The 24,707-nt window shown below is 47.9% G+C and overlaps 1 long non-coding RNA gene across 1 annotated transcript; it reads right to left on the minus strand.

Moving 5' to 3' along the window:
* Positions 1-2,329: 2,329 nt before the first annotated feature.
* On the minus strand, positions 2,330-14,600 carry LOC148184043 (uncharacterized). The gene is made up of 4 exons (XR_015772929.1): positions 14,442-14,600; positions 13,117-13,239; positions 7,613-7,729; positions 2,330-7,530 (listed from the first exon to the last, which is right to left on the minus strand). It is a non-coding gene; the product is annotated as an uncharacterized LOC148184043 (long non-coding RNA).
* Positions 14,601-24,707: the final 10,107 nt, after the last annotated feature.

Consider the following 24,707-nt stretch of genomic DNA (forward strand, 5'->3'; position numbering starts at 1 on the left):
CAGTGCAGGACCTTATGGCACTGTCACAGCAGGTGCATTCACTGAGTCCCACCCTGCAATTCCATCTACCTACAAAATCCCCATGTTTCCCTGCATAAAACCACCTCGAGATGCCACCCCTGCCTGCACTGGAGAGCTCTGGGAGGGACCCTGTCTGCCTGGGGCATGGTGCATCCAGCCTTTTGGAGTGCTTTCCATCTATGGAATTGATGATCCCAATGGGGACAAGTTAAAAAACTCCTGTTGCTCCCCCCAAAGGGCTGTGGGCTTGTCAGATGCCCAGACTGTGCTGGGCTGCCCTACCCTGGCACTTCCAGCCCAGATTCACGGAGCAGCTGGCACAGAACCCAGGGAACCACGTGATGGGATGGTCTCAGCACACCTGAAACTTCTGCTCAAACAGGGGAGAGCAATTACAACTTCCCCACTATGAACAGGGGATTCTGGCACCTTACAGGGAGAAAGACCTTTTCCTTTCCAGCCATCCTTCCTCTCCCGACAGCAGATGTTACACACAAACCTCCTTGCAGCAAACTGGCATTGATTTCCACTGAGCAGTTTCTGTCATGAGAAAATACTCCCTCAACCAGTAAGAGCTACAATTTGGCACCACTCAGCCCAATTGGGGACAATTTCCCATCAGGGGCATGTCAGCCCGTGGGCAGCGAGGCAGAGCAGAGCTCCCCACTGGACTAGGAGAGCTGGGAGGCTGCAGGGCTCTGCACAGCCCTCTGCAGCCAGGAGCTCAAAGCATCACCTGGCTTGGCCATCAGCGCTGCTTATCTTGGGGCCTGAATTAATTAAGCCCTGAAACGCAGCGAGGGTGGGATGAAATGATGAGTTACAGCTCTCAGCTGGGTTCCAGCTGCTCCATGGATCTGGGCTGGCAGTGCCAGGGTAGGGCAGCCAAGCAGCTACTTCAATTCAAAGTGGTTGTAAAGAGCTAAAAGGAAATACATCTGAGTGCAGAGCAAGCCCACTGTGGTCTGGCCACGGTATTTTCATCGCTTCCTTAAGCAGCAGAGGAATTGGCAGAGAGGACCCCATTTAAGTCTGCAGCTGAATTTGCTGAATTTGTGGCAGGATGATCCACATGACTGAAAAAATCCATAGTGAGCAAGTGTTTGCCTGTGTTGGACAACCCAGTGCCTCTGTTCTGGGCGGTAGGAAAGTTGCTCCAGTGTCTTTTGTTTCCACACTAAGGCAGTTCTCCCCACAACTGGGCCAAGGAAGCCTCAGCATATCTTACCAGCGTGGTGAATCCTCAGAGGTGGCGGCTCCTACCAAGGATCCAGGGGGAATTTGGGGCATTTGAATATATTTTTCTATGGCAGGGCTATGTCACCCCAGACACCTTGGTCATTCACACAAAATGTGGGGGGAAATCACAGGTTAAAATTACAGACATGCAGCAAGCCCATTCCTCTAAGTCATGCACATCCCTAGGTATTGCTTTTTGGTTAAAGAGTGGTTCAGAGACAGGTAGAGGATTGTGTCTGATAAGGAGCACCCCAGGATTTGCATGGTGGCTGTAATCCTGGCAACACCACATTGACATGAGGCATGTAGGGGGCTCAGGATCAGTGGTTTCAGAGTTATCCTCAGGTTGAAACATCCAGCTGTTGTCTCCTGATGCAACACCTTCAGAGGAGGTGGCTGATGTGCTGCTGTGCTTATGGCACCTGCTTGGGAGGTCCAGTCTTTACAAAACTTGGACCTTCAGCCCAGGTGGTACCCAAGTCCTGGCTGGAGATGGGAGCTGAAGCATCTGGCCTTGGAAGGTGTTTCCTTGTGACTGCCTCCTGCCCACAGGGGAAAGCCCATCCTTTTGTAAATATTTCTCCTTTTCAGTATCTCTTAAATAGTGTTTCACTTCAGCTTCTTCAAGAAAAGAATCCTCAAGGAAATTCCTGAGGATAAGGAAGATGGTGATCTTTCCTTCATAATCAGGGTTTTTAGTGAAAAATCACATTTTTCTGAACAGCTCCAAAAGGTAACTATTTTAACTTTGACCCTTTGGCAGTATCTGGAACATGCCCTGTAGAACATCATTAGGAAAATGGTTCCCTGCAGGTTTTAAAATAAAATACATGAACAAGGAAAAGAAGGGTCTTGCAAGTCCATAGGCAAGTTGGGATGCAAACAATGGCATCAGGGCAGGACAAGTGAATGACAGAGGAGTTACCCCAGGTTCATCCTCTGATCCAGGTCCCTCAAACAATCTGTGGTTATAAGTCTTTTAGGGGATTGATGGAGTTAGAAACTTTTCTTTAGAAACATTACATGTTAACTTGTAAACCAAACAAGACACAATCAAAAAGAGTCCATCTGGTTCAATAGAAATAGATCTTTATTAATAACATGCACATCATACGTATATTTAAAATACATATACATTTTTTCTACTATTCACTTTAGAAAACAATTATTTCATAAAAACCTTCAATCAGGTCCCAGGTAATTTTAAACATTAAAAAGCCTTTTTTTGTTTCTTTTTTTTTTGTTACAGAACCAGTAGGTATTATTCCAATTACTTGGTGTATAATCACCATGTATTTAACATAGTGCAGGCTCATGCATTTCAACAGAAATAGGTGTTCCCTTCTCTGCTTTGTCAATCCTGTCGAATACATGATGATATACTTGACACCACCTGCCACAGTTGTTATATACAGCTGTGATTCCCTCCTAGGGGTGTTGTACAGGTGGTGTTTAAAATCTGGAGACAACTTTTTTACAACTTTCTGAGCTCCTGCGAGGGGCTCCTGGTGCTGCAGGTGGCCCAGAGCCCAGCTGTGGCAGAAACCAGAAAAACAGAATTTCATCAACGTCAGAGAGGAAAGCAATCTGAAAAAAAGAAAAGAGGGAATTGGCAAATCCCCCCTGTGTTCATGGCAAACTGAGGTCAGGGCTGGGTTTCCCAAGGTCCTGCCGAGTACCAAATGAGATCTGTAGAGAGCGCACAGAGATGCCAGCGATAGACAGTTTGCGGATTTACAGAACATTTACAAAGGCTGATACGAGGATGGGACTTTAAGGCACAATAGTCCATATACTCAACACATTCATTGGAAAACAGAAGTTCAATTTACAGTGCAATAGAGATGTATTCAAGAGCTGAAGCGGCAGCTCGGTGGTCACCGGTAACGCGGCGATTGAGGGGGCTCTGCCACGGGCGCGGCCCCAGCCCTGCACAAGCTCATGCACATGCTGGGCATCAAGCACACGAGGAGCCCCTTGGGCTTCAGAGACAGGGTCTGTGCCAGGAAACCGGGTGGTAACCCAAGCATTTACAGGATCAGGGCCCTAATGTCACAGAATCATGGAATCATGGAATGGTTTGAGTTGGAAGAGACCTTAAAGACCATCTGGTTCCAACCCTCCTGCCGTGGTGGGGGCACCTTCACTAGAGCAGGTTGCTCAAACTCAGTGTTGGGGTTCTTCACATTGTCCCCATCCACACCCACACTGTGGCCCCCACAAAGCCACCCCTGTACACCCTTCACCGGCGTGTCCAGCCAGAAAAGCAGCACAAAGAAAACTCAACTCATAGAAACACTAATTACAGCCAAGTGTACTGCTATTTCCAGGTGAAAATGAATTGTCCTAAGCCAGTCATTTTCAAAATGATCAGCTCTCCTCACCAAGTCTGTCCTTGTTACCCAGCTCATCTATATTCTCTCTGATGAATATTCTATCTCCAAGGCAACTGAGTCAAAGGGAAGCAAGGACTTTCTTTACATCCAGTGCAAACATAGCCCATATGTAGGAGTTCCTAATGCAGTCATAATAGAACATATATATATATATATATATATATATATATAAATCTATCTCACTGAAAGTTGACCACCTACAGACAGATTCTCACATCAGAAGCCAGAAGAGCTGAACTGTAGCTACAAACCCAAAAAAAGAAAAATCACTGTATGTAGCTGTATTAAAATGCTGGTATCCAGTAACCTGGCAACTAAATGTTAAAATCAATATATCATTCAAAAGGTGTCAAATTAAAGATTTTGGGAGTCACTTGCAATGTTATTGCACATTTCTACTTCTTTGTCACTCCATAAACTATTTTTAAGCACTCAAGTTGAATTTTTCAGACCCACTTTTCAGCAGCACCACTCCCTGGGCAAAGCAGAAGGCAGTAAAAACTGAAGCAGACTTAAAGCATATAGAACAGTGAGCTTTTGATTCAATTCCATAACAAAAATCCAACCATAAAAAAACAAATTTGTTCTCTAGAAAGAAATAATCCATTTTAATGGCTCCAGGAGCAAGTAAAAATTTAAAAAAGAGACAATGTGTTTTGTTCAAGAAAACAGCCCATGAGAAAAACATGAGTAAATTATTGTCCTCTTTCCTAGGTAGCCCAAGGAGTTTTGTGACCTGATGCAGATTTTTGTCTGTTATATCTGTTCAGTTATCACAATGCCTTCACAGAGAAACTTTCAACAGGCAAGAAAGTATCTGCCTCTTTCAGCAGGCAAAGAACCTCTTCAAAGATGAAGCTGACAGGGCCAATATTTTTGTTCAGGTGAGGTTAAAGACTTTGATCCTACTGAGCTTTTTTCATTTCATTGAAATGTCTCTAATTTTAGGTTAAAAGATTTTGTTTATTCAAGCCAGAGCCATGCTGTGAATATAAAAAGTCAGTCATCCGGAGAAAAGAAGCATTTAAGCATTTCCTGTACATGCTAGATCATTATGAAATCAAGTGAAAACAGACATGAAGAGAAAAAAAAAATGCATAAATCAGACCACTTCAGAGTGGAAAATTACATGGTTTGAAGAATTAGAAGACAGGAGCAATTTTCCTTTACCATTCCCACAGCCCTGGGGGGTGCGGGGGCATTCCCAGTGCCGCAGAGGCCAGAGAGCTCCAGAGGGATAATGGAACCTCTCACAACAGCAAATGGGATTCTCTGCCAGCTCTTCCTGGTGCTCCTGGGGCTGTCCCACACACCTGATCAGCAGCCTGGGCTCTCCCAGCCCCCTGCTCAAGTGGCCCCTTTCCACTGGAGATTTCTCAAACCACACTGAAACCATTTCTCAGATCATTCAACTGGATCAGCTGCTTGATTTTGGGCTGCTGCAAGCCCAAGGGCAGCAGGAATGAAACCACACACAGCCAGGAAGCTCTGAGGCTGAACTGCACTGGCTGAGGATTGAAAGACACCCTTTTCTAAGAGATAAGTAAATACAGCTTGTCTCAAAGCAAAACCAGGAACCTGAACATTCATCATGATTAACACCACCTCCCAAGCAGCACTGCCCTGCATTTTCAGCCTTCCCACAGTATCTGAGATGTTTATATTCTCCAGTTTGCAGGTTATCCTTGTTTTGAATTACACTGCTGACATTTTTTTTTAATTAAAAAAAAAAACCAAAAAAAAATCTGGATTTTACTGCTTCAGTCTGTCTCCTAAACCTGTACTGACTTCTAACTACTGACACCAGAGTTAACTTTGTTCTTCACACCTTTTTGCTATTGCCTTTCTGCCTTTTCTCCAGCACTAAGACGTGCCTGGGAGCTGTGACGGTATGTGTGACACACAGGACCAGGATGCTCTGAGCAGGGTGACAGGAGGAATCTGACACAAAAAGCACATTCCTGGCAAGCCACGGTGTTTGTTCACACTACATAATGCTTCAGAAATAGCATCAGCCACATCTGCAAGAGCAAAGCCTTTCAAAATAAATAAAAAAATTAGCTTCTTAGATAGATAGATAGATAGATATATAGAGATCTATATCTGCCTCCAGCTGAGTGTGCGCTATTATTTACTTTGCTTTAAAGCTTTAAAGTGGTGATAGCCAGCGAGGCAAAGCCATTTTCTTCGCTGCAAGCCAACAGACCTGTAGGACTTTGACAGGTTTTGAACCATCTTGTGTATTTGTTCAGCAGTTCTGGGATGCAGGTCCCCCGCGGGGGAGCTGCCAGTGTATCGCTATCGGCTAATTAACGGCTAATTTACAGGCTCGTTAATCACATTCCCCCAGATTATAGTGCAATCTTTGCTTCTGACCCCATTGCTGGAGCATCTTCTTTTCCCTAATGTTACTCTTTGGTATTTTCATGACGTAGCTTTGGCAGCTATGAAACTTTCCACTTGTAGTCATTCCATTTGCTGAACATCCCACGTGCCATAGCTTGTGAAATATATATATTTACATATTTTAAAGTTAATTCCCAGATTGAAATTAGACATTTCACTTAACCTGAAACATTATTACTAATGCTGAGCAGTTTCATCAGGAGAGCCTCTGAGGTCTTACCAGCATCTGTCAGATACATTCATTCTCTATCTATGAGAGTTATCATTGTTTTTCTGCCTTTTATAGTCCACATAAAAAGAAATTGCTGTCTATTCCCTAGCACCAGTGTGAACCTCGGGCCAAACAGCAAATTAGCATGCAAAGAAGTATCAGGGAAACAGCTAGGGAAAGAGGCAAATGAAGTTAAGGGAACACCGATGATGGGCTGAAGAAACAATCTTTCCTGTGAGTCATTCTGGCTTGTATTAAAATAGCAAAGTAGATACCAGCTAAGAGATAATATAAGTAAAAGGTGAATGCAATTATTTTTTAAAAAAACCAACCCACAAAACCTTGCAAATCTCAGTACAGAGTGTCTGTAAGTAGCAAGCGAGTTCAGTCTCTGAAAATCCTAAGCTAAAGACTGATTCCTTTGGCACTGACTCCTTCATGGTCAAAGCAATTCTCAAATAAACTTTCTGTCTATACTTTTACAGCAGATAACTTGTGTTTTACTCCTCACTGTTAGACTACTCCACTGCTTCGGGGGCTCCCCTTGCACCGGGGATGGCGTAATTTAACTGCGAAAGAGATTTGGAGCATCCGTATCTACACACAGGTAACTTTTAAGCGCAGCTTTGTTTCTACAAACCGCCTTGCACGCAGTCTCTGCAGGTTAGGACCTCCGTATTACACCTCTCTGTGTGTACAGCAAGGTGCTCACACCGGGGGTTAACAGCGGGGGCTGCAGAGTATTATCCAAAGCACCTTCCACTCAGCTCCTGGCGCCTCCGCTCCGATCGCAAACACATCTGCAATGAGTGCCTCACCTCAACACCTCAACAAGCAGTTCAAGCATTCAGAAACAAACATCAGTGGGTCTAACAGCTACTTTTAATTCATTTTATAAATAAGCAACTGAGAATTTTGCTCCAGGTGGCTGCCCGTGTAGCCCATCCCGTAAACGGCGTTCTCTGCAGAGTAAGGCACGATGCGATACGAGTGCAGCTCTTCATAATAGAGCGACTGGGAACAGCACTCCTGCACCATAAACTTCAGCCGTTTTCGTGCGTCAGAGTAGGCAGTCCTATAGCACGGAGCCTCCTTAAAGTATTCATAGCTCTCCCTCTCTGTCTCTAGGTGAATCTTCCTCAACAGATTGTTAATTAATACAGACCTACGGAGATAGGCTTCGGGGTCGTCCAGGAAGCGGAGTTTCTGGAGAGATAGTTTTAGGATACAAGTCCGGTCCTCTGGTAGTATCAGGTGCTGGGGAGTAAATGGATGGTTCTTTAGCATCAAGGAATGAAACTAGGGGGAGGGTGGGGTCTGGAGCGAGGGAGATACTCACTTTTGGACAATACTCATGGTAATCTTGATGTAAATGTTCTTCTTCTGCATATTTTCTCTTAAAGTAAGCTACTTTCGACGTCGTTAATGTCTTTGGTAGGCCCCGATCAGATCAGCTCTGCACAAAAGAGGAAAAAGAAAGTCAGCAATGCTTGCTGCCAGGGTGGCTACAACATCACAGCCTGGGGTGTGCAGGGGAAGGAGGGATCCAGGGGGGGAGTGCAGCCAGGACAATGCTCAGCCTGCAGCCCTCAACCCGCTGAGAAAACAGCTGAGGGGTCAGCAAGTGTGAAGCTGTCTCTGAAACAGCCACCCTGAGGCTTGCCGGCACAGCGAGCCCCTCTCCCCTCTCTGGAGTGACCACCACAGCACTGGGCACAGGCAGGGTCTCCTGCTCCTCCAGCTGAGTGGGGTGTCAGGGTGTCAGGGTGTCAGGGTGTCGGGGCCAGCCCCAGCCCCAGAGAACAGGCAGGAGATGCCCTAGATGGGAATGTCCCCGTGCACTGCAGGAGGGACCAGGACAGAGGACCCTGTGCCCTGCTGAGGGCTGTGTCGGCCGAGGATCGGGTTTTGATCTCCACACATCACGCACAGAGCTCCGTGGATTCCCTGGAAAAGCAATGCAGAGGGTATTCACTAGATGGTGGTGTTGTCTCAGAAGAGCAGGAGAGCCCCAGTTCAGTGGGAGGGTGATGGAGTTGGTTTATTCTCCGGGTGGCTTCAGTTTTTCAGGGCACAGAGGATGGAAGCTCAACATTTGGGGTATGAAAACGGATTACTGGGCTTTTGTCCTGTGGCAAGAGCCCAGGGCAGGTCTGTTCCTCCAGTGCTGAGCCCTGCAGAGGACCAGGGCACGCTGAGCACCTGCAGCCAGGCCTGGCTGCCTGCTCTGAGCTTACTCATCTCCCTGGAAAGGTGGCATGGTGCTAATTCAGCATCTTAATGAGGTCCATAATTCCAGTAGCCCTCAGCCTGGTGAGCACTGGGTCCCTGTGAGAGCCAGGACTGGGCTTTGCTTGGCTATTCACCAAAAAACACCAGGAGCCATGTGCATTTCTGGGAATGCATTCTCCTTTTTATAAAAAAATTCTGTTATTTGCTTTTAAATGTACTTTAAAAAAAGCAACAACAAAAAAAATAACCCAAAAGACCCCCCCACTCTTTTATACTGATGTCTAAAGACAATCCAGGGAAAGAAAGTATCCAGAGACACTTCACAGAATAATTCAAAAAATTTCCTGTGGGAAATATTTTCTTCCCCAAATGGAGATTTCCTTATGGGAGCATTTGAAACTTAGATTCTCAGATGAAATTAAGGATTTGGTTCTGGACAGCTTCCCTGACAGAAAAGCCAAAATGTATTGCACAGCCAGAACACAGGTTTCATGTTGCTGGAAGGATCCTTCCATGGGGCACGAGGGACTCTTTGAGTTTTAGCTGCTGGTGTGAGAGATGAGATACCCACACAACCATTCCAGGGACTGACAGCATCCCTTCTTCACTGGCAGGAAGGAGCAATGTGTTCTCCCTTCCTTCCTCTACATCAAAAACCCACAAGAAGGGGCTGAAGAAGAAATCCCTTCAATGAGAGGATTCTTGCCTTTTCTCACTGAATTTCGAGCCTGTGAGGATGGAGGTTTCTCATGAAGGATTCTGCAGATCTGTGCAGAAAACTGACTGGTGGATTAACACCCCATTTGGAGCCAAGACCCCTCAGCCCTGCTCTGAGACCCATCAGGACACAGATTGCACTCCAGAGCAGCATTTCTCCAGGAGAGGGACTATTGCTCTTACAGTGGGACAACACTGCCAAGGTTGTCAAGGACAGCTACAGGGTTCTAGTCTCCCTGGACCTCACACACACTCCCTGGACCATCACCAGAGATGCTCCCAGCATCCACCTCAGCTCGCAAGGGCAAGGGCAGGGCTGTGGTCTTCACCCCACTGGCACTGAGTAGCTGCAAACACAAGTTTAAATTCATATGCCACAACCTTCTCTGCTTGCAGGTTTTATTCCAGTATTTGAGTTACACCTGGGCAGCCTGGATATTTAATTACTCTGCTATCATGTTCTCCTAGGTGGAAACCCCACTGTGCTGTGTTATCTGAGCACAACAACAAATGCATTTATCTCCCAGTGCCATGGGATGGGGGAACATTACAGTTTTCCTCACACTGCTCTGAGGAAGACAAAGGTACAGACAGATGAAGTGGCATTCCCATAGCTGTCAGGGCTGGGAAAGGAGCCAAACCCCGCACACAAGTAGATCCTCTCCCTCAAACCAAACCTCTAAATGCTAAAATATATTCCCTAGTGTTTTTCAGGGAAAAGGCTGGAAGAACAGCCTTATCACTGCCTGTATGCAGTGGAAGCAGGAAATCATCCTGAGTGCAGGGGCAGCACAGACAACCACAGCACACAGAGTATCTCAGCTCAGTTCTGCAGCTCCTCCAGCTCCATGCAAAACTCTCCCTTGCTGCTCCAGGCCACTGGAATTCTGCTGGGTGACTGTGAAACTCAGCATGCCCTGAGCTGGAGACATCAGGGAGCCAGGACAGGGAGGGAGCACTGGCAGCCTGTGGCTGGGAGGGAAGGAGGTTTTGCACATACTGCGGGCTGGGGGATGGCAGGAGCAGACGGAAAAATTGTATTTTGCTGAGGGACACACATGACCATCCTGGCAGTGGGTTCATTGAGCACCCAACTGGCAGCCCCTTTCCAGGGTTATGTTCAGCACTAGCCTGGGACATAGCCTTGGTTGGCTGAATTTAAATTCCTGAAGACCTTACATCAGCTAAAGCGGCAAAGTTGTCACAACACCCTCACCCCAACAACCATAACTTAGTTTAGGAGCAAGGACGGGAAACAATGACCAAGCAAACACCAAGAGCATCTCTAGGCTGTAAGTTTGGCTTGAAATGTGTTCCCAGTTTTAAATGAAAGACTACACTTGAGTAGCAAAGTAAGCCCCAAGCTGCTCAACACCACACCATCTGTCAGCAAATCCCAGCAGCTCCAAATCTGCAGATCTTGGAGCACCCACTCCCCCAGCTCAGCAGCTCCCAAGGGCTGGCTCAGCTCCCCGGGAGGGAAGGGGTGCTGCCTGCACACCTGCAGGGTGAGAAACGGAGCTGAAGGCACACAGGTCCCTGCCCAGGGCTGCTCTAGTGATCAGTGCATCTGCCATCCCACCACCACTCACTTCATCACCATCATCTTTTGTGGCTGCTGCTGGTGCCCACACACCTGTCAGCAGGTTCAGGGGAAGAAGGGTATGAACTGTGACCTGGCACTGTGCCCTCAACACCAGCACCGATGCTAAAGCTCCCGAGGGACCCCTCTACACACAGGAGGCTTGCATGGACCAAGCCTTTCTCTGACATTTACTGGAAGTCAGCGCTCCACGGCTCTGTGCGTGCCTGGGAGCTGCTTGGCTGGGGTTACAGCCATCCAAGGCTGTAGTAATGCCGCAGTGAATCAGACCCTTAGTGTTTTGTTTAAATATAAACATATTGAATCAGTGCTTTTTGTGTAGAAGGCTATTCTCGCGAGCCAAGTGTTTTGACAGCTCCAGCAAGGTGGTATGAGTCACTGCCTCTGCCTCACTCAAGCTCGGAGACAGATACATCTTAATCACATTACGTTTTTTCCAGCACTACACCACAAGTCAAGGCACGGGGCCAAATCTCCCCACGGGGACCAACCAGCACAGCGCTGAGTCCTGAGCCTGAGCTTTGTCCTTCCAGCCGGGATGAGCGCCGGGAAAGCGCGTTCAGCATCCCGGCAGGGCTCAGCCGCAATCCCCGCTGCAATTTGCGGCGGCGGGCGGTGCTGCCGGGGCTCGGCAGCCCCAGGGCGGTGCTGCCCGGCGGTGGCACCGGTGCCTGCTCGGAATGCACAGCACATCGGGGCACGGCGGCTGCAGCTGCCATTAGCGCTAATGGAACTTTGGAATATAAATCCCACGCTCGGCGGGGAGGGAATAGACGCCTCTGTCTCGGGCTCGGAGCTCTCGGACTGAGCCTCGCAAGGGCTTTAATTGTACTTTCAACGGAGCAAAATGTGCCCGCTCCTGTTTATTTCTCCAGGAATAATTATGGTGCTCTGTGGCGTGGTACTTGCAGAGTTATCAGGCATGTTTGGACAGAGGGCTGTCTTATCTAAATTGGATTGGAAATGGATTTATATCACGGCAACTTCCCATTTGAACTGCAAATTGCAGGAAAGTCACTTCACCTGCGCTCCTGCATCGCCCCAGTGACGGCAGCCCCGCTTCGGCATGAATTAATGTCGGGCGATTTCCGCGGGGCTGCAGCCGAGCCGAGACAGGAGCTAAGACAGAGTTTAAGAAATTATTAAAAATCCAGGGGAAAAAAAAAACCACCTGAGCTTGTGCTTTTGCATCTCAGACAACAGAGAGGGATCCGCAAGCCCCGGCTCTGCGCAGCAGCCCCGTCCCAGAACGTGAGCCCTTGGAAGCATCCCCACAGCTGCCTGCTCCTGCACTCCGCTGCCTTTCCTCGGGAGGACAATTCCCCCCTCCCTGCCCGGTGCTGCAGTGAAAGGGCTCGTCCGAGCCGCCAGTGTTTGGTTGTTGATGCAGACATCTGCAGGGGGTGAGCACGGAGCCGAGCCAGCCCCGCCGAGCTGCGCACGGTGACTCAAATGTGCCGCTGCCCTGCAGGGTTCCTATCGCAGCCTAAAGGAGAGGGATCGGTATGCGAGCTACAGCTGCCTGAGCATCTCTTGAGTGCTCAAACACAAAACCTGAGGCTTCTGAGCGCGCAGAAACCGGCCTTTATTATCAGCGGGAGACGTGACTTTGACATGGCAGGACGTATCATCGTGTCCTTGCCGCTGCTGTCAAGCTGCGGAGATCAACTCCCCCGTCTCTAACCTTCAGAACGCTCGCAATTAGGGGGTGCTCAGCTGAAACGTGCCCCTGGTTTCACATGCTCTGCTCCTGCTCTTCTCTCCTAGGGCTACACAGGCAGCTGGTCCCACTGTAGGATTCCCAGCTGATAAGGCAAAGCTACCAGACCACGGGCAGATGAACATGTGGATCGAAAACACATGCCAGGCACAGGATTTCACGCGGCTGCCGATCGATGGCAGCTCTTCCAGCATATCGAGCCTTATCAGCCAGAGCGAGCCCCCTTTCATTGACTCACGGGGAGGTGGGGACCCCCAGCCGCACTCTTGTCTGCTGGCTTTGCACTTTAAAACCGCCTTTTAGTTTGCTGATTGCTCTGCAGATCTCCCTAATTGCAGATTCCCCCTGGGCACACGTGTGTGCAAGGCACAAGCATCTGAATAGCTCTCGTGAGGGCACGAAGGCATGAGGCTTAATGGCTGAGTAACTATTCCAGTCTCCCTCCCTATAGCCCCGCTGCTTTCCTCAATAGAATAAAATTATAATTCCAGGTTCACTCCCTTTCCACGTTAATTCCCGTGAATTCTCTCACTCAGCCCAACCAGCTGAAGTTTGCAAACTTGTTCGTTACCTGAGGATGCGGAGTCAGTCTGCAAAGGGTCTTTCTGGGGTATTCTCAGCAGTTCTGGTAAGATTTCCCCCTCGCACGGGCTCAGCGAGCATTTCTGGCAGCACAGCACTGCTGAACGGTCACCTGCCGTGGTGGATCAAGGAGAAACACACATGGCTCAGGTGGCAAAATCAGGACAAACACGGCAAGCAGCTGGACCACAAGAGGAGAAAGTGCTATTTCAGCATCCCCACAGGGCTTAGTAACAGGGATAAATAAGAGTTCTGATGTTGCACCCAATTCTCTAACTTTGACCTTGCTTCCTGGAGTCCCTTTCACACATCAGCAAAGTAGATAAAACATTAAGAAAAAACGTTTCAGTCTCTCGGTGGTGTAGCTATAATCCGCTCAGAGCAAATGCTGCAAAAATATAGCTTGCTCCTCTAAATATCTGGATGTTTCTGGAGCTGGAACATTAATTCTACCCCAACCACCTCTTAAAATGGCACATTATTTTATCCATTAATTCTTGTCAACCTCAAGAGGAAAGCTAAAGGGCTACTATTAAAACCATGCCATTATTTTAAGTAGCAGCATTAATTTTCTATCATACACACTCACACTGCCTGCAGAGCAGTACAGGTCTGGGGAAAGTCAGATTCCCATTCCTCTTTAACAGGGTGCACATTTCAGAGTTTGCCTGACATACAGTATGTTTTCCAGGCTGATGCCTTGCCTTCTGGGTGAAATCTTTGGCACTTGGCTGTAGTAAGAATATCTCCCACTCTCAGGGGGAAAAACGATCACAGATACATGTGTACACCTAAACTCTGCACTTTTACACGTGTGTGCCAGAGACATTCAGGCTTTTTTTGAGTACATGAACGAAATTAGACATGTCTAAATCCTGCAAGAGAGAAAGGAAAAGAGAGCTTGTATGTGTGTGTACTCATGTCTCGCAGCTATAAGAAAACTATATTTAGACAGTTGTGTCATCCCAGAGGATGACAGCATTAGCAGACGATGGAAAGAGGAGCTATGGTTACTTTTCAGAGTTCAGCTCTGACCGATAAAAGAGGTCTCTGATCGAAATGACCTCTGGTAGAGTCCGGCAGAGCAGCAGCACCTCTGCCCGTGGCACTGCGGGACGCGCGGAGCCTCCCTCTCAGCTCTTCCCTCTGCCACGCTGCAGCAAAGCCACGAGAGCTCCCAAACAAACACAAAACTTCACGCCAACAGCCGCCCGCTAAACCCTTAGGGGAGCAGATCTCACCAGCAAAGCCCCACACCGCCTCTGTGACACGGACAACCCCGCAGCTCGCTGTCCCCGGCTCAGTGGCACTCACCCAGCGAGCCCCGGCTCCAGCGGGAGGGCTGCTCCGTCCTTCCCTCGCTGCTCCTGGACGAGGTGCTGGCGGTGCTGCTGGCGGTGCTGGCGGTGCTGGTGGCGGCGGTGGCAGCTCCTGCGGGTCCCTGCAGCCACTGAGGAGCGCATCACCTCCCGGCCGCAGCCCGCGGAGGTGGGTGCCCAGATGTTCCCCGCGCGGATTGGTCCAGCGGGAGCAGATGTTGCCCGGTTGCTAGGAGCGTTGCTAGGAGCGTTGCTAGGAGACGGTGACGCTCTCTCCATCACTGGCGCGACTCGAGGCCGCGGGGAGGGAGGGAGGGAGGGAGGAGAGGGAGGGAGGAGGAAGAGGGGAGGAGGGAGGAGCAGGTCTCGCCACCGGGATGCTCCGCGCCGGGCTGTGCAGTGCCGGGCTGCGGGGTGAGCCGGAGGATGGAGCAGGTGCCGCGGCTCCGAGCTGGACAGGCGGTGAGGAGCTGCCTGGGGCTCGCGGCAGAGGATGGGGACGTGAAACGCCAGAACCGGGAGGGGCGAGCAGCCCGGGGAGGTGGCGGGCAAGGGGGACAGACCATGAAACCTCCCGTCAGGGCGGGCTGAGGAATGCGCGGAGCGGGCCGGCAGCCGCGGAGGTGCCCAGGGAGCGAGAGCTCTGCTCGCTTCAGGGCAAGACTGGGAGAAACACAACCCAGTGCCCGGGAGGGCTGGAGGGAGAGGAGCCAATTCGGTCCTGCTGGCAGAGTGCCGAGCTCGTCTGCTCTCTCACTGCGTGATGTTCCCCTTCCCTCCTGATTTACAATTCTCCCTTTTCCCTCCATGCTCACCATCAGATTCTGGCCCACTTTTTCCCCTGAGCTTTCAGGATGTCCCACCACAGCGCCCTGGGTCCCACCCTGGCACTTACAGCCATGATCCCATGGCCAGAAATTGGATTACTGTAGGAAAAAAAGCTGTACAGCAAAACAACCCAGACCTCCTCCCAAATAAAAGAGCAGGTCACTGTGGGGTAGTGCTGTCTCAACCAGACAGCAGGATTTCACTCCTGAGCACCCTCCTTAGGGCAATGGGTGGGACACCAGGCTCAGCCTACCCTCACAACCAAGGTCCACCCAGAAAAGCCCAGAAAATGATTAAAAGGAATCAATAAAACATTTATTACCTGTATAATACAGTGTGCTGAAAGAGGGGAAATTCCTTTCCCTGAAAGTCAAACTCTGTGTGTAAATACTGGCAGATAGGAAGAAAAAAAAAAGGATTTTTTTTAAAAAACACACCAGCTATGTGTAGAGAGCTTCCCTGGAAAAAGTGGGTCACTCCCAGAGTGAAAAGGAGTTGCACAAGATGAGTTTTTCTGGACAGCCAGATTGGTGCCAATGGCTGCACTGGAGTTAATGACACAACACTAGCTTAGATCAGCCCCAGCACCAAGCCTGGGCTTTCATCAGGACTTTTCTCCAAGAAGAAACATCTCTAGACCATAAATTTTCCTCTGCAGCTGCCAGCTGTATCCATTTCCTCACAACTACCATGGATGACACTGCTGCTCCTCGCAGATTCACGCTCATGCCACAGCCTCCCTATCCAAGCACTCACTCAGTCCAGCCCACAGAATCTCAGAATGGTTTGGGAAGGGACCCTAAAGATCATCTTGTGCCACCCCCTGCCATGGGCAGGGACACTTCAAAGCCCCATCCAGCCTTACCCTGAGCACTTCCAAAACAACTACTGCCATCTCCCATCCTGCTACTGAAGGTGACTCAAAGGCTCAGACAGTGCCAAAAACAAGGCAAGGTGCAATGGGAACATTTTTATTTTGACAGTATTTGAAGCTCCTGGGCAATTCCCTGTTCTCCTGTGATCTGTAAGATGTGTAATGTATATTCTATCTGGTCATGTCACTGCTGGAAGGACACAGGGAGTTCCCCTCCCTCTGGTTGCTCCATGAAGGTTCTGCAGAAGATTTTGCACCAGGCTTTGTCTTAGACAGTGGGAATGGAGGCACACTGCATTTGGAATTCACCTGGATAAGTATCTCACCCAAATTTTAACAAACTGGGTCTTGGCGAGCCTGAGACTCAGCTAGCACAATGCAGCAGCCTCAGATCAGTTATTCCCTTGACTTGGATCACCTGGCTGACATTTGGCACCCAGTGTACACAAACACGTGCACACATGGCTCCCCTGCTCTTTGCAGCTTGAGGAAAGATCACTCACGGCCAGATATTTACTTCAATTATCTCTGAAGCTCCTCTTCTTTTATTGAGAAGTCAAGTGAAACTCCAACTAATTTCAAATTTGAATTTTCTGGGACAATAGGAAGGCACTGGAACTTAATTGATTTTGATTACCTGCCTTATTATTATGCTGCCAGTAGCAGTAGTTCGGGTTGGTGTAATTTTAAATTTGCTGTGAGATGAATCTGACATTTCTCTACTGCTGAACTGAAGACTTGAGTGATTCTTCAGCTCTTCACAAAGATGTTGTAATTAATTCAGTAATATCATTTCTGTAAGCAGAGATAGAAAAGGAAGACACAGAAGCACCTACTCCATGCCTAAGAGCTGAATGAACGACAGCATCACTCACTCCAATCTTAGTAAAATTTCTTGTATTTTTTTTTTAACATTCAAGACAATTTCTACTGCAAAGACACATCTTCCCCTCTTCTGTCAGCACACAAGCAGGACTTACTAGCAGGCAATAATTTACAGCCAAAAGGCCAGCTGTGTTTCCTCAGCTGGATCCAAGAAGTGTTTCCATCCCCTGATCAGCCCTGAGGAAATCCTTCCACAATCCAAGTGTAGCTGCTTTTCTTTGCCTACTTTCCAAGGGGCAGAGAATGCAGGGAAGCAGATCCCCTGCCAGTGTAAACCAGCTCTGTTCTGCTGCCTCAAAGGGACCTCCATCAGGAAGAAGAGAAGATGCTCCATCTCACCCCATCCCATCTCCTTCCTCCTGCCATGGAAGCATGAGAAATCACCTCCCCTCCTCATCTGGAGAGGAGTTTTCCCCTGTGCCAGGTCAGGAATCACTGCCCAGCTGACTCCCACTGTGTTTTAGTGCAGCAGAAATTAAACTGACCCATGAACTGGGACCAAAGTGTCTATTGACAGGGATATTATTTGAGAAGACTTTAAATGTGTGCTGCACAAGATAAAACCTGGCAGAAAACAGAAGAGCAGCTTTTTTCTTTTGTTTTAGTCCTTCGAAAGCAGGATTGCCTGACATATTCAGTGTTATAACAAATACATGTTTTTAAATGGTTTAGAGTGATTGGAAATATAAAACCCCAGAACATTAGCATTTACTTTAACTGTCTCACAGAATTAGGAAAAAAAAAATCAGTTCCTTCATTTTGAAGCAGTTATGTCTCCTCAAGTCAAGTGTTAAACAAAAATGGATTAAATTAATGTGCCCTTTTGAATTCAAGCACCAAACATTTAAAAGATTTGTGTATAAAGCACCAGCCCTCCCAGGCCACATACACTTACACAGGTGCTGCATTTCTAAACACAGCATGCAGAAGGTATTTTCCAAAGCTAAAATGCACCCAAAATGTTCTGCATTTGTACCTGAGAAGTTTCAGATGTGAGGAGCTGCATCCTGGGCTAGGTTTTATCCTTGTCCTGGCCCACTCAGCTGCCTCCAGCAGATACAGACCCACAAAAGCTTTCCCAGACAATGGCTTGTCACAGCAAATGAAGATGAGTAGCTCCAGTTTCTGGACCCTGTTCGTGCCTCCCAGTGGTTGGCCAGCCTCAGAGGGACCAGATTCCTTGGGAGGCTAATCCTGCCTCCATCTAAAATGCAGACCAGCTCTTTCTCTTTCTGTTCTTGAACACTATTTTCCTCCTCTATCTTCCAATTCATTGTACAATCTATTGTTATTTTAATTTTTTTGATCATTTATTTTACCTTTTTACATTTGAGACAAACTTCTAAAAACCTTCTGAAACAAGCTAGGGAAGAGTTGAAAAAATGAAGTTCTTTTTCTTACGTATCTCTGCTCTTTACCCCCTACACTCTCCCCACATCCCCATCCAAATTCCACCATGTCCCCTTGGACACCCCCAGCTCAACCAGAGGCAGCACATGCTGGAGCTGTCACAATGGACCAGCTCACCGACCCTTGGCCATCAAACCCACTCCTTTCTGCTTCTCTGGAAATGATCCTCTGCCAGCTGACAAAATTTGTAGAAGCATAACTGTCTTTGAGACAGTTACCCTGCTCTCAAATGTGATTGAAATTGGCCAACCTGCTAAAAAGTGATGGTGGTGGAAGAGAGACTGGCGAGGAGACAGATGGCAGACAGCTCAGCTTTAGCCTCCACTGAGCTGATTGAGAAGTGGGAATGCTTTCACCCTCTCGTGAAAAATGATATCACTCTTTCCCTGAAATTCAAAACTTAGTTTCCTGACATTAAAAATGTGACTTTTCCAAGTGGTCAAAATCAGGATGAAGGAAAAAAAAAAAAAAAAGGATGTCTTGACAAAACAGCACTTGGTACTTTGCCAAGGGATGAAGTCATTCTAAAGAATTAAAATGCAGCTGGAGGAAGGACAGGATAATCAGAACGATAAAACATAACACAGCCGGGAGCTCACACGTGCTCGTGCTGAGCAGTGGTGTCCCAGCAGGAGCAGCAAGTGGAGTGCTAAGCCCTTGCATTTGCATGGTGGTGTTGTACACCAAGCTCACAGAAAAACTGAGCTTTTACTACCAAATTTACAGGCAGCCCCATTTAGGCCAGGCTGACCAAGTGCTGGCACCAAGACCCGTGGCCCAGTCGCCCCTCGCTGAGTTCAGTGCCAGCAGCTTCATCGTGGTGTGTGCTGAGCTCACATGGGGCCACAGGCAAGTCTGCCTGCAGGAATGAAACAAACCCCGTGCTGGTCAGCCCTGAACTGGGGATCAGCCTGGGAAAACCCACCTGGGGCTGAGGATACTCCCACAAGGACAGGGTGAGGCTGGAGGAACAGCAAGGCAAGCGTGGTGCTCCCAGAGTGCCCAAGTCCTCCAGAGCCATCACCGGCATCCCTCAGCACTGGGGTTACTGGGGGGAGAAGTTGGTGGGAGAATTGAGGCTGTTGATTGAGCAGGGAGAATTTCAGGTGGTTTTCAGGAAATGCACAGGGTGAAGCAGTGTTAGGATAACCAAGCCAGGAAAACGCTGTCCTGGTACCAACTCAGACCCTGGCAGCGGCACCCACCTGAGCTCCCAAACCCCTGAGGGATGTGTGCCTGGCTCTGCAGATCCCTCTCTGTGCCTGGAGGAGCTGCTGGGAGGCTGCTGCAACCCCGAGCAACCCCCAGCCCACCCTGCAGCCCCTGCCTGGTCACCCACAAACATCAGCCCTTAGCAAAGCAGGTATTTCATCTCCAGTTTACACCAGGAGGGTGAGCTTTTCCAAACTCCCTAGTTTCTCTCTGAGCCTCACAGAATATACCATTTCTCCACTGTCTTTAAGAGGAAGGGCCCTGGGCTGGGTTTTCTGTGTCCTCAGACATGTCTTATATTAACTGCCTTTGCTGAGGTTTCCAAGCACTGAAGCTACCAACTGTTGCCAGAAAAGGAAACTCTATTTCAGGGCTGGTCCTGGAAAGCCAACCCTGTGGGTGCCAGCAGGGCTGCAGAAATCGTGGATTCTCATGTCTCCCTCGAATATGGCACTGCTATTCTGAGAGGAACAAACTAACCCCAGTTCAAAGTCACCAATCTGGGAATTTTTTTAGCTTCTATCATTCTCCATTTTAATGTGGGCAGGTATTACAACTGCAACCTACCAGAAGTAAACCACTCACAAATACGACATGACCAAAGGTAGGTGCAAAGAAAAGTAGCCACCAGATACAGACACACCCTTTGTTGCCACAATTTCACCTCTCCAGCTCATCGTTTGAGCTCTTACCTTTGTCTCCACCAAGTGGCCACCCCAGCTTTGATGGGGGCATCCCTCTGTGCCCCATACCCACGGCCAGGGTGTCAGCAAGGCTGGTATCTCCTCACAGCAGGGACACAGGTGACACTGGCTCTGAGTGCCCTGGTGCAGCTGCCAACACATCTTTGGTGTAGAAATGCTGAGTGCAGGGTGCCACCACAGTGGGGGCTGAGGGGCTTCTTCCCCAACTCCTGCCAGGGCTGGATGAGAGAGCAGGGAAGAGCAGATGTCAAAGGCATAGCCAGCACTTTTCCTTCCCCACAGAGCTGGCTGAATGGCTGTATGCAGAGGGAAGCAGAGACATGATGGTGATGCCTTAGGATTTAGCTTTTATATTTTTCAGATCCTGTCTGCTTTAGTGTATAACTCTAAACTCCACAGCCTGTCTGCTACTGTTGTCCCATTTTACCCACACAAAACAATTCCTCTCTAGGTCTGAAACTCAAGGACACCTTATTGTCTCAGGCACTGAGAGATGCAAACAACAGTGAATTGGTGGGGGGGAAAAACTTGGAGTAAATGACTTCATTACCTGAAATTGTAATTAATGTAATGTAAATGTACTGTAATGTAAATGGACCAAACTTGTAACTGTATGAAAACCCTGTGACTGTCATGTCCATCTTGGGTGTAGCCTCAGGAAAGCTTCTGACTGCCCAAGGTGTACCCAGTGAATGCCTCCAATAAATACCCACTTTCATTCCCTTAATTTTGTCTATCCTCTGTTTCAGGTGGCCACTCCAGGGCATCAGTGGGACATGAGAATCCTTCCAGCCCCCAAAACACCCCAGCCTGCTGCCACAGGGCCCCTGTGTCCATGTGGATGGGCAGGGGCACCAAGAGCAGGGCAGACACTTCCCGTTCCTCCCAGTCCTGCATTATGCACCAGGCACCTGCATCCCTGTTCTGAACAAAACACATTCCCCTCTCCTGGATGCATATTCACTCCATTCTGTGCTATTCACAGCGAGAACAAAAAGGAAGATACGTTGGGTTTGCATGTCTACATGAGCCATCTGCTTCTATTTTATTGATGAAACCTGTAACAGCAGCATTCTCCATGACAAAATAAGACTGTGTCTAAGGTGTGGACAGCTGTGTGTGTGCAGGGGTAGTTTCAGCCCAGAATTCTGCAGAAGCTGGGTTTAATGTTGATTTTTTTTTTTCCAGTCAGATATCATCTAGACATTAGTATTCCTAACACAGCATATAATTAGCAAGAGGCAATATATTGTATGATCATGCACATTAGCACTTAAGTAGAATAAAAAATGTTTCATTGTCAACTACATGAAAAGCTAAGAATAAACCCATAGCAGTTTTCCAGTTAAATATCCAAACATCTTTTCCTTGTATTTTTCATCCTTTATATCACAGTTTTGCACTCCATATATCTCCTTCAATCACATCCCCAGCAAGTGAAACAATGCTCACACCATCCCAGTGGCCTCTCACCAGTCAATATCAACCATTCAGTAACTAGATTCAAGGTACAATTATTCAAGGTACAATTATTCAAGGTACAATTTACAGTGAAAATCTTTGAGCTTTACAAAAGCAAATAGGACATATGAGTTTGTTTCTTATAACCTTCACAGTAGGAAAAGTTCCCCCTTTACAGATTTATTTACCATAGAAATAATTCAACAATAAATGCAAGCTCTGGAAGCCTTGCTTCTGCACCAACTGAAGTTAGGGATGTGGCATTTTTATTAATTTGTCCAAACAATTAATAGATAAATTTTGTGCTTGACCATAGAAGTTGTGGATGTTCATCTCTGGAAGTGTTCAAGGCCAGGTTGGACTGGTCTAGTGGGAGGTTGCACACGGCAGGGGGTTGGGATGGGATAGTCTTTAAGGTCCTTTCCAACCCAAACCATTCTGTGGTTCTGTGATCTCAGGCTGGGAAAGGGGAGCTGAGATCTCCATCGCTCCTGGTGCTCCCTCAGCCACGGGGCGGAATCACTCCGAGCACCAAGCAGCCCTCTGTGCTGAGGGGATGACAGCAGAGAAAGGAGAAATATTAAATATTCTGCCAAGCACCAGGAGGGAGGTGCAGTAGGAGGCTCACAACACTCTCCTGTGGCAGGAGAGATGTCTGCCCACCCACAAAGCTCCTGAGGGGAACAACTCCCACCCACCCCATGGAGCACAAGGAGGAAACAGGACAAGAACACACCTCAGTGTCCAGCTGTGCCTGCAACAGAGAGACAACAAAGCCCTGCCAGAGATGGTATATTGTTCCAATATAGAAAGAAGTCAATACACACTAAAAATAACTTATTACATACCATATATTTAAATCAACAGTCAAATATACATTGAGATGTGCTTCATGCAAATGCCCCGCGGCACTCTGCCATAAAAAACATTTTTATATATACACACACATATAAATGTCACACAGTATTTAAATGCTAAGTCTACCAAATGATTACTTCATTTACTCTTCTTGACAAACAAAACTCTCTGCTGGGAAAAAGTCAATGAAGTTACAGCTGAGAATACAGCCCAGCAAGACACAAACCACAGCAATGCCAGCAGAGGAGTACAGGAGAGATGCGGTACCAGTGAAATTGGAAAAGTTGTGCTTGAGGTGCCACGTAGTGACAAGGGATCAGAGGACAGGTTTTATCCTGAGCACCATGAACATCAAATATTGCTACCAGGCACTGACCTGCCTCGGACCAGATCTCTGTAGATATTAATGAGAGGATGAGCGATGCAGTGCTAGAGACAGCATGAAGGAAAAACACCTGGAAAGTGTTAACAAGACACAACAGGGATGAGGAAAGCTGGCAAAATTATATGATTTTTATCCTAGTTGCTAATGAAGAGAGAAATTTGCAATGTTACCCTAAGAGAAATGAAGGGGAAGGGAAGTATTTGGCAGGATTAAGTGACTTCCCTGGAGGTCACAGCTAATTAATGGTTGTGGGGCTCAGGAAGAATTCTGCTTTTGTGAGAACCCTGAATCCTTGTTCCTCACCTATGGCCAATACCAGCTTTTTGTCTCTTGTTTCTCAGTAATATCAGCCCACACCGGGAATGACACTACAGGGGACAAACATCTCCAGAGTATCTGGTGTCTGCTTGATGTGCCCCACTACAGCCAGAGGAAATACAAAAATGAGGAGCAAACATCCTTAGCTCCTCACACCTGCAGCTGCCAAAGCAGCTGTGATTTCTGTTAAAGAAAAAAAAAGAAAATTAAAAAAAAAAATTTGCTGTCTAATTTCCTTGAGAGATGAGCAAGTAACAGATCTGAGTGGAGTTTCATAGCTCCTGTATGGCTTTTGTATTCCTTCCTCAACTGCTTCCAACCCCAGATGCCTCAAATTCACTGGGGGCAACCCAGTGACCCTACAGCTTTTGGTGTGTGAGACCACAGACTGCCTACCTGCATCACTACCTGCAGCCTTCCTTCTGCTGCATCAGTGATACCTCAGAGGATTCAGGGGTTTATGATCCTGTCATGGGCAATACCCATATCCCATGCAGGTTCCCAAATTAAGACCAAAAAAAAGTCCTATCACGGGAATTTTGTCTTCCTTGTGCAAGAATTTGGTTTTCCCTGCTCTGGGTGTAAAGACCTGTTTAGTGACAGAGTTTTGCTGAGATTGTTCAGCTTTGCAGAGAGATCTCAAAATTCATCCACCCAGGACAAACTCAGGAGCAGAAGAGAGGGAAAAAAACCTCACCTTCAGCCTTCTGTTTTGAGGAAGCAGCACAGGGAGAGCCCAGCCCAGAGCTCTCCTCTTACCCCTTCATTTGTATAGAGAGTTTGTGTGGAGTCGAGAGGGATTGTAATGACAAAAGAAATGAATGGCACCTACCAAGTTTTTTTATTCAGGCTACAATATTGACCTATATCTTCCTTATAAAGGTGAAAAAACATGGATAGCTGTGTGGGTAGAACAGGAGCATCTTCCTGCTGCCAGCTGGCAAACAGCTTGGGGATTACAGCATGAGGATTAATAGCCTTTGTCATTTGTAAGTGCAGATGCTAACCTTATTCATATGACAGACTGATCTTCTTTGGATTCTGTGCCTGTTTGCTGTTCCAGAAAGATGACCTTGGGCTGCTGTGAGAGACAAAATATTTACACATTCATTTCTTAGGGCCCACAGCGTAGGCTGCAGGAAGACACAAGCTCACTCTGCACTGAATAAAAAAGCTGTATGCCTTCAGCAGATCTGGAGCTCGGGAGTCATGCAGAGAAACTGGCTTTCAGCTCAGGCTTGATGCCTCTGCAGCCCGGCTGTGCTGCTTTCTGGAGTAGGGAGTGAGCAAATTCCCAGCTCCACAGCAGGCTGAGCACACCAAGAG

Source organism: Pseudopodoces humilis, chromosome 7 (assembly GCF_049639895.1).
Source record: "Pseudopodoces humilis isolate 2021_Gansu_Grassland_sample_001 chromosome 7, ASM4963989v1, whole genome shotgun sequence".
NCBI classification, from domain to species: Eukaryota; Metazoa; Chordata; class Aves; order Passeriformes; family Paridae; genus Pseudopodoces; species Pseudopodoces humilis.